General features: G+C 46.4%; 1 long non-coding RNA gene across 1 annotated transcript; it reads right to left on the minus strand.

Moving 5' to 3' along the window:
* Nucleotides 1–675: 675 nt before the first annotated feature.
* Nucleotides 676–5,105, minus strand: LOC123022500. Its single transcript, XR_006414522.1, has 3 exons — nucleotides 5,066–5,105; nucleotides 4,457–4,459; nucleotides 676–823 (listed from the first exon to the last, which is right to left on the minus strand). It is a non-coding gene; the product is annotated as an uncharacterized LOC123022500 (long non-coding RNA).
* Between the last annotated feature and the right edge of the window lie 4,666 nt (nucleotides 5,106–9,771).

Genomic DNA, 9,771 nt, shown 5'->3' on the forward strand with positions numbered 1-9,771 from the left:
AGAGCATCCGTAGGAATCTTTTGTTGCTGTCGCATGCCATCATGTCATCTCTGATTTATCATGATTCTTGACGAAACCCCACCAAGATGTCCTGTTCTTGATGGCCCTGCTCAGCTCTTGTAAACTCAAGGCAGTGGCTTCCTTTATGGATTTATTTATTATTTTATCTATTTAAAACTTTTATATGCCATCACCACATGCCTTGGCATCTTGGAGCAGCTTACAACATAGAATTAAAACAATAAAACAGTAACAAGTACAGTAAAATTATATGAAAACAAAACCAAAAAACAAAAAAGTGACTGTTAACCATAAAATTAATTTTTAAAATAGCCATTAAATAAAAAGGTTTTAACCTTGCGCTGAAAAAAATATAGACTCGGTGCCAGGCACACCTCTCCAGGGAGCGCATTCCATAATTTGGGAGCCACCACAGAGAAGGCCCTACTCCAGGTAGTTGTTCTTTTTATCTCCTTTAAAGAGGGCTCCCGGAGCAGAGCCTCTCCCACAGATCTTAAGGGGCATGAGGGCATGTAAGGGAAGAGGCGCTCCTTCAGATATCCTGGCCCCAAGCTGTTCAGGGCTTTATAGGTTAAAACCAGCACCTTGAATTGGGCCCGGATTTCAACTGGAAGCCAGTTTTGCTGGTAGAGGACTGGCGTTATGTGAGAGTAACGGCTGGACCCCGTCAGCAGCCTGGCAGCTCTATTCTGTACCAGTTGCAATATCTGGACCGTTTTCAAAGGCAGCCCCACGTAGAGCGTGTTGCGGAAATCCAAGCGGGAAGTTACCAGAGCATGTTTCACTGTTGCTAGGGACTGCTCTGTCTAGGAGTGCTCCGACGGGATTTGACCCGTCTCTTTCTTGCTCTTCTTCTTTTTCTTCTGCCTTCAATTGTGATCTTCTCTAGTGAATCGGAATCGTAGACTTAACTCATTGTTAAGTCAAGCTAACTCATTGTCTCACTGTTTTCCATGGTTCTTCTCCAAATATGATTGATTGAGGATCCTGCCTGATTATAATGCATGCAAAATTATTTGCATTTCTCTGCTGGTGTCACATGTGTTCCAAGGAAGGGGTCTCATGTGCATGAGCATTCTGATGTCCATTTCTGGCAATCAATCTCCGTGATGGATCCATTGTAGGTTTTCCCACCCAAGCCGGCTTGCACCGGCTTGCAAACTTGCAAACTTGCAAACTTTTCCCACCCAAGTTTGACCTGGCTTGCAAAGTCATTATACAAGAAGGGGTGGATATGTGAAGATGCAATTTTCTTTCGATGCAATTTTCGGCAATATGGACATGCGCGATGCTGCTGGAAAATAATAACAGCTTTGCAGCACAAAGCACAAGGCCTTTGCGCGAGCACCTCATAAACAGCTCTGGCACTGGGACATAACAAACGCAGCTTTCCTGAGAAAAATGGGGTCAAGAGAAGATTATTGTAAAGAGTAAGGGGGATGTTACTGCCACTTTCAACCACTTCTCACAGCCACCTGCAATAATTACAGCAGCGTTTTCTCAGCAGCTGAAGAATCCCAGGGGCATTGCATTGTATTAACTCCGTCTGCAAACGCTGCAGATACGGAACGCAATATATGAAATTTCTCACGTAAAGTCTGCATTTATTCCAGCACCACAAGCTTCCATTCATATGCTTTTAGGGGTATTTCACACAGCCAGACTGACCAGTGGGGAATGTGGAGGTGAGTAGGGTGTGGAGAGAAATGCATCTGATGTACAGATTAATGAGAACGTAATCCATAGCACAGTTATGTGAATCGAACTTGCTATCCTTTGGAATCTGCATTATCCCAAATGTTGTAATGGAGTTTTCCAATTAAAAAAGCACCTATTAGGGAAAAGTTGTGCACAAAACTGCATATATTCATAGAAAGAACATTGAAAATGCATGATAGGAGGAAAAATGTTTGGAGAAAATGCATGCATTAGAGTTTAATGAATGCAGATCAGCAGTCCCCCCCCACCAAAAAAAACAACCCTTCTAAGTGAGGTTCTTCTGTCCGTGGAAGGCAGAGATGGTGGCAGGTGGTGGGGGGAAACCTGTTTAATTTTGTCCCATTTTAGCACTCGCAGCCAGTGTGACACAGCCGGTGGTGTGGACTGGGAAGATCCAGGTTTTACTCCCCTCTCAGCCATGGACCTTGCTGGGTAACTCTGGGCTAGACACAGTCCAGCTCTCAGCCTAACCTACCTCATAGGGCTGTTGTTGTGAAGATAAAAAGGGCAGAACTTTGTAGGCTGGCTTGGGTTCTTTCCAAGGGGAAGAAACGTGATGTATAAATGTTATACTACTAATACTAATAGCAATACCATTACTAATACTAATGCTACTAATAGCACATTCAATTAAAGAAATAAAAGAATTTTGACCTTGTAAGATACTTTTGCAAGTCATTATCTTTTCTGTCTTGAGCTTTGTGAAACCTTTGCCAGATAATACATAGTAAGCCCTATTTGTCAGTAAGGAGAGAGAAAAAAGTCAATTTGGGTAGTCCACAGTCAAACAATGCCTTTATAATTCCACCCAAAAACAATCAAAAATTGAGCAAAAATTTGAAATCTTTAGGTATTTTCATCAAGCAAGATATTTCAAGAAGAAAGCCTGGAAGTCATACTTGCACTGAGTAAAATGGACACTAGTTTATTAGCAGAGGCTTTAATTAAGTTCAGTGTCATGATAGTTTTTCTCTTGCAAAAGCCAAAACACCTCTCTCTCTCTCTCTCTCTCTCTCTCTCTCTCTCTCTCTCTCTCTCTCTCTCTCTCTCTCTCTCTCTCTCTCTCTCTGGCATGCATATATGGGGGAGGGAGGGAGAGAAAGAGAGAGAGAGAGAACTGGCAATAATAGTCTTTAATCCCCTAAGGGAAGGGGAGAGAGCTCCTTAATGCTTTCCAGTGGCATGCTCTTGGAAAAATACCTTCTGAAAAAGATCAGCTAGTGTAAGTTTGGAAACGAGATCTCATGCCCTTTTCTCCCACCCACCGCCCTCCACAAATGCCAAGTGTCTGGCCCTGAGCAATAATGAGCATGCAGCTAATATCGTATTAAGCATGTGAGCTGCATGCAGATGTCAGCTGCCCAGGTTTTGCAGATTCTTCATTTCAGTTGTTTCACCAAATTATAGTCCCCTGAGCAGCTGACGCATCCCTGCTCATTGCCCTTGCAAGAGCTGCTGAGCGACCCCAGCCTCCGTTTCTAGCTCAGAGCAGGGCTGGGGGTTGCCCCTACATTTGCACCGAGCTTGGAGAAAATTTGCAAGAATGGTGAGTGGACTTTCACACAGCCCCATCTCCAGCCCCGGAAGAAGGCTGGCCTTTTCTGTTCTGGTGGTGGATACACAAGCCCCCGAAAATGGCCTCTTTCTATATCCAGGCTCCAAAGTGTGGAAGTTGGAGAGTTAAATAAGAGATTGTTGTTGATCTGTTAAGAAGCCGCAGGATGACTGAGGCCGCAGTTCTGTGCATCTTTATCTGGATGGAGAGCCAGTGTGGTGTAGTGGTTAAGAGCATGGGACTGGGACTCAGACGATCTGGGTTCTAGTCCCCGCTCAGCCATGGAGCCACCTGGGTGACTTTGGGCCAGTCACAGACTCCCAGCCCAACCTACCTCACAGGGTTGTTGTTGTGGGGAGAAGATGGAGGAGGAGAATGATGCAAGCTGCCTTGAGCCCTTCGTAGGAAAAAGGCAGGATATAAATTGAAAAAAAAAAATACATACACCGAACAAATGGGATCTGATCCCGTGTTGGCCTGCATGGAACTGCACAAAGGGAGAAGGGCTTGGCAGCCAGAGAACCCCACCGGAAGGTAGCTGCCGCCTTTAAACAAGCAGTGCAAGATCACCTTCATGTTGCAAGAAGCTTGCATTTTCAGAAAGCTGCTGTGCTAGCCACTTCTATTTTGAAGGGGAGGGGACACATGAAATTAGAAGACATGGGCCCCCGTCTGGAAGCCCAGAAGCTCAGTCCAGTGATTACTTTCAGGCTCATAAGGAAGCTGTTTTTTGGTTGAAATCTGGATGGTGCGATTTTTCAAGCACTGTTGATCTTTTACCTGATGGGATGCAAATTTGAAAAGGGAAACTCAGATCAGAGCGACTCTTAGCAGTTAAGCGGAGCTACTGAGAAAAAAAGCAGCCCAAGAGTGGCAGATAGCGCCAATGTGAGAGGGGCAGAGTATTTATTTTATTTATTTATTTAAAACTTTTGTATACCGTCCCATCACAGACATCTTGGGACAGTTCACAATAACAACAATAAAATAAGATAAAAATAAAGTAAAAGCAGCATAGCATCCAATATTAAATGTAACTGTAAAACCACATATTAAGATAAATTAACAATTAAAATAGTGGGAGAAGAGAAAGGGAAAAGAAAGAAGCATTGGCATCAGGCGAACCTCTCCGGGGAGCATGTTCCACAATCGGGGTGCCACCATCTCTTTCAAGGGCGGCTCCCGGATAAGGGCCTCTGCCTCAGATCTAAGGGAGCATATAGGGAAGAAGGAGCTCCTTCAGGTATCCAGGACCCAAGCCATTTAGGGCTTTGTAGGTCATCACTAGCACCTTAAATTGGGCCTGGATTTCAACTGCCAGTGTGGTGTAGTGGTTAAGAGCATGGGACTGGGACTCAGAGGATCTGGGTTCAAGTCCCCGCTCGGCCATGGAGCCAACTGGGTGACTTTGGGCCAGTCACAGACTCTCAGCCCAACCTACCTCACAGGGTTGTTGTTGTGAGGATAAGATGGAGGAGGAGATGTAAGCTGCCTTGAGCCCTTTGTAGGAAAAAGGCAGGATATAAATCCAAAAACAAACAAACAAATCCAAAAAACAAACAAACAAAACAAACTGGTAGCCAGTGTAGGCGATAGAGGGCCAGCGTTATATGTGAATACCTGCCAGTCCCCATTAGTATCCTGGCAGCTCTGTTCTGAACCCATTGAAGCATCTGGACCGTCTTCAAGGGCAGGCCACGTACAGCACGTTACAATAATCCAGTCAGGAAGTTGCCATAGCATGGGTCACCATTGCAAGGCATCGCTCACCCAGGTAAGGATGCAGTTGGTAGACCAGCCGAAGCTGGAGAAAGGCACCCCTCGCCGCCGCCGCCCGCTGAGATTCCAGGGACAGCTTCGGATCGAGGAGCACTCTCAAACTGCGCACCCTGTCCTTTAGGGGGAGTGCAACCCCGTCCACAACAGGGCAGATGGATCCCCTCTGGAGGGTATTTCCAAGGAGCTCTCCATGGTGCTGAAGCTTAAAAGTTGGTGCAAGGGACTGTTCAGTGGGGAAATGGCCCAGCATCCCAAATTGCATCAACCTGATGCTGTGAACATCGATCCCGCAGTCCCTTACTGTGCTTGAGATGGTAGCGGCCCATTGACGCACACTTTTTAATCCCATATTTATCATAATGTCCAGCAGGTGCCTCAACATTTTGAGAGTGTTATGGGAACTCTCACAAAATGGCTGCCATGGGGTAGGCTTGCGCATCCAGAAAATGGCTGTCATGGTGGACAGGGCTGGTCGCAGAATGCACACTGTTGAGACTAAATGGAAAGTAACCTGTCTGAGAATCAAGCGCAAGGCAGAGGTGAGCTCCGAGGTCCATGAGTACACCGTTGATATCTCGGTTTCCTGCTCCAACACTCATTGCAGCAAAACAAATGGATGAGGTGTGGTGACAAGGAACGTGGCCCTGAAAATGAGTGCAAAGCAGATGTGGGCTCTGAACCTTTGTGTAGCATTTTTTGGGAAATGTGGCTGGGGAGTGATATCCTAGTTGTGGTTTTCCTTGCTCTGATCCAGCATGGCCCTTCTTAACTGCTGTGAGAAATTTCACCAATCCAGCTCCCAGATGATCTTCCTCAGCATATAAACTTCTGCTTCAGGTAATATCTACTGCCAAAGCTAAAACGTGTGGTTTTATTCTGGGAGTTAGTTGTATCAATAGGTTTTCGGTTCTTCGTTTGTTTTTCCTATGGTTAACTTGACCCCTTAACAGAACCTGGCCTATTTCTCTTTAGGCAAAAATCCAGTAGCAGCAACCCTTCAGGTAGAATGGAAAACCAGACAAGTATGCCACACCTTTAATGCACAATTTCTTAAGCAATGTCACAGTGAGCTTCTACAACCACCCAGGCCTTTCCATAGACCATCAAGGCATGGAGGTGGAAGCTGGAGCAGATGGGAAGGCGGAAGGTGAGGGGTTTTGTGCAGCTGTCCAGGCTGGTCAGGCCCTGACATGCCACTTGCAGTATCTACCTAGCCGGGCTGACCTGCGTCTCACCCAGACTGGCCACTGGATCCTTCTAGCAGAAGGAACCACAACAGCTCCTTCCACATCTTGCTGTATCCATTGGTTGTTCTTCAGTCCCCAGTTCTCTTTCCTGGGTCGTCCTTGGTCCTGCCTCCTGCCAAGTCCTGGCTTCCACCTTCATTTCATGGCTCCTGGCTCCCCTTAGGCACTAAGACACTCAGTGAAGCTCTCAAGAGGCAGTGGAAATGCTGGGGGAAGGAGACAATATCAGAAAACATCCATTCTGCAGGCTGTAGATGTTGCTGCCTTGCTCTGACGAAGTCGCAACAGAGCTAAATTTGCCTAAATATTTAGCAAAGCCCAAATCAAGTATTGCTTTAAATCTCTCTCTCTCTCTCTCTGAATGCGTCTGCTCAAAGTCAGGATATGGTCTCCGTCTCCGTCTCCCTGGTGGCACACGCACCAGATGCGGATGACTTGCACTTTGATTACATTAGTCAATTGTGATGAAGCATCCCATCTGAACTGCAAACACTGGTGCAGAACCTCAGAAATTCAGCCCCAGAGTTTCTCTTCAAACTCTGGCCCTCAGGGCGAAAGCGGATCGTCCAGGGGTCCCTTCTGCCCAGCTTCTCCAGTAACTAGTCTGCATGGGCATGGTGCCGCCAATAACAGAGGTAGCACAAAGCGTCTTCTCCAGTTTCTCCTCCCCAGGGCTAAGTTTGAACACCTCTATCATGTCTCCCCTTAATAAGGCAAACAACCCCAGCTATTGCAAAAGTACTTCATAAGGGAGCCGTTCCAACCCTTTAGCTGCCCTTCTCTGTGCCTGTTCTAACTCCGTAATGTCCTTTTTCAGGTGCAGGAATCAGAACTGGACACAATATTATTGAGGGCACAATATTCTTGATGGACATCTCGTGAAACTATCGATTCAAAGAAAACCAGGGGAATCCTATGCTTCGTCCCAGATCTTCGTTGGCTTTGTCATAGCTGAATGAGCATTTCTTCCATTTCTCTGCGGATGGTTTTAAAGTTGTGCTGTCAGAATGAATATCCATCACTAACCTCCCCAGGCACTAAGAATTCCTCACCTGATTCTCAGATATTGCTTAAGAAGCAATACTTGCCGCAGGTGAATTTCAGTCTTGCTGCAGTGACCTTCCCCTCTGAAATGCAGACCTAAATGTTCAGGAAATGCTGGCCAAGTGACACCAGAGGCCTGTATTCCCTGGGGCTTGCCAAGCTTCTCTGAATTTTGCAGCCATCTGGGACATTTACCCCTGAAACTGTTGTGAGGAAGTTCAAATCAAAGCAGGTTGGATTTCTGAAGGGTATCTTCTTCATTAGGATTTCTGCTGCCTCAGCTAGTTTTCTCCATGCAGGGAGAGCGGTGCAAAGGCCGAGCTATTTTTGCTGTGTTCCAGACTGTGTTCCAAGGAACACCAGGGCTCCTTGTAGCTTCAGGAGTTTCTCAAGGAAAAGGTTAGTACAGACAAACAAGATTCCACCAAGGCACTAGGAAGGGGCTGTGTCGGCAAGAGAGCAGCAAGTTCGCCCCTCGGCCCCTTCAGACAACCAGGGGTTGGGAAGCACGCACTTAAAATCTCCCCCTGCCCCGCTTCACAGCTGCTTGTACTTTTCGGCATGTCCAAGCCAGCAAGCAGATTGAAAAGCAGAGGAAGAAATTTTCTGTGCAAGTGTTGCATTTTAAACTCATTTTAATCATAGCACCAACATGACTCCGGGAATAAATGGGCTTTGCTTCTTCTGCCCTGCTGCTAAACACATTTACTGGGGAATCAGATCTATTTTCGTGCACAAGGGAAGCATATATTTTGAACGGTAAAAATGATGAAATACATAACTGCAATCATATCCTGGTTCCCCCCCCCCCCCACCGTATTTTTAAAGCAAAAAGAAAGATAGAAAGAATGTCAGCCATGGTGGTTCCTGGAATGCCTGTCCCAGCCCAGGTGCTCACGCCGGGTCCACTGCCGCTGTCTCCATCGTCTGCCATCCCACTGCGCTTTGAGGCCGTGGAGCACAGCGCCCAGCTCCATCCATAGATGCACCACTGTTTACTGGATCACAGAGTGCATGTCTCTGTGTGTGAGAAAGTGTGTGTGTGCATGTTTATTTTTTATTTATTTTTATTTTTATTTTCCAATTTATATCCTGCCTTTTTCCTACAAAGGGCTCAAGGCAGCTTACATCATTCTCCTCCTCCATCTTATCCCCACAACAACAACCCTGTGAGGTAGGTTGGGCCGAGAGTCTGTGCCTGGCCCAAAGTCACCCAGGTGGCTCCATGGCTGAGCAGGGACTAGAACCCAGATCGCCTGAGTCCCAGTCCTGCGCTCTTAACCACTACGCCACACTGGCTCTCATGTGCATGTGCATGGGAGGGAGGGAGGGAGGGAGGGAGGGAGGGAGAGAGCATGTATGCAGGCAACAGACTAATCCCAAAATATATTTAGAACTAAGCATCTTGGCTTCCATATAGGTGAACAGCTCCAAGTATGTGGATCCAGAAATGTTCCTTTCTGTGAATCTGCGGGACAATATGCAGATGGAGAAGGCAGGGTTCACTGGAGAAGACCATCGTGCTTGGGAGAGCGGAAGGCAGAAGAAGAAATGGAAGACCGGCTTTGAGATGGGTTGAAGCCACAGCCTTGAATTGCGAGAGCTGGGCAAGGCTGTCAAGGATAGGACTTTCTGGAGGGCTCTCATCGTGGGGCTGCCATGAGTCAGAGACATCCTGAAGGTACATAATAGCAAAACAGGCAGGTGTATTAAGTACGTTCACTTCGTTGCTGCTGTAGCTTTCCCCTCCAGAACTTTCAGTCCATGCAGTTTAATTTGGAGGACAACTCCGTCTAAGAAGGTGTAAAGCAATTCTTTTGTATGACTGCACTGAATGTATACCCTGCCTTTTATTCTCTTGTGAGCAACTCAAGGCAGTTCTCATAGTCCTTTCCCTTTTCAAGTATGAGCTGATGAGATGTGAGCTAGTGGAAACTGAGCAAGAGAGAGATCTTGGGGTCATGGCGGCAGCCCAGTGAAAATGCCAGCTTAGCGTGTCACTACTGTGGAAAAAAGCAAAGTCCATGTTGGGCCTCATTAGAAAAGCCATTGAAACTGAAACTGCCAGTGTCATGTTTCCCTGATACAAGTCTTTGGCATGCCCTACTTAGAATATTCTGTACCTTTCTGGTCACTGTGCCTGAAAAAGGACATTGTAGAATTGGGAAAAGTGCAGCAAAGGGCAACGGCGATGAAAAAGGGGCTGCAGCAAGATTCATATGAGGAAAAGTTGCAACAGGAGATGGTATCGTTTAAAGGGAAAGTGTGAAGGAAAAATGTGATAGAAGTGTACAGATTTATGCGTGATGTGGAGAAAGTGTGGAGGGAGACCTTTGTCTCCCTCTTCCATAATGGTAGAATCTGGAGTCAACTTGCGAAGCTGATTGCTGGGAGATTTATTTATTT

The sequence above is a fragment of the Varanus komodoensis genome, unplaced genomic scaffold (assembly GCF_004798865.1).
Source record: "Varanus komodoensis strain SLA01 unplaced genomic scaffold, ASM479886v1 scaffold2, whole genome shotgun sequence".
Classification (NCBI taxonomy): domain Eukaryota; kingdom Metazoa; phylum Chordata; class Lepidosauria; order Squamata; family Varanidae; genus Varanus; species Varanus komodoensis.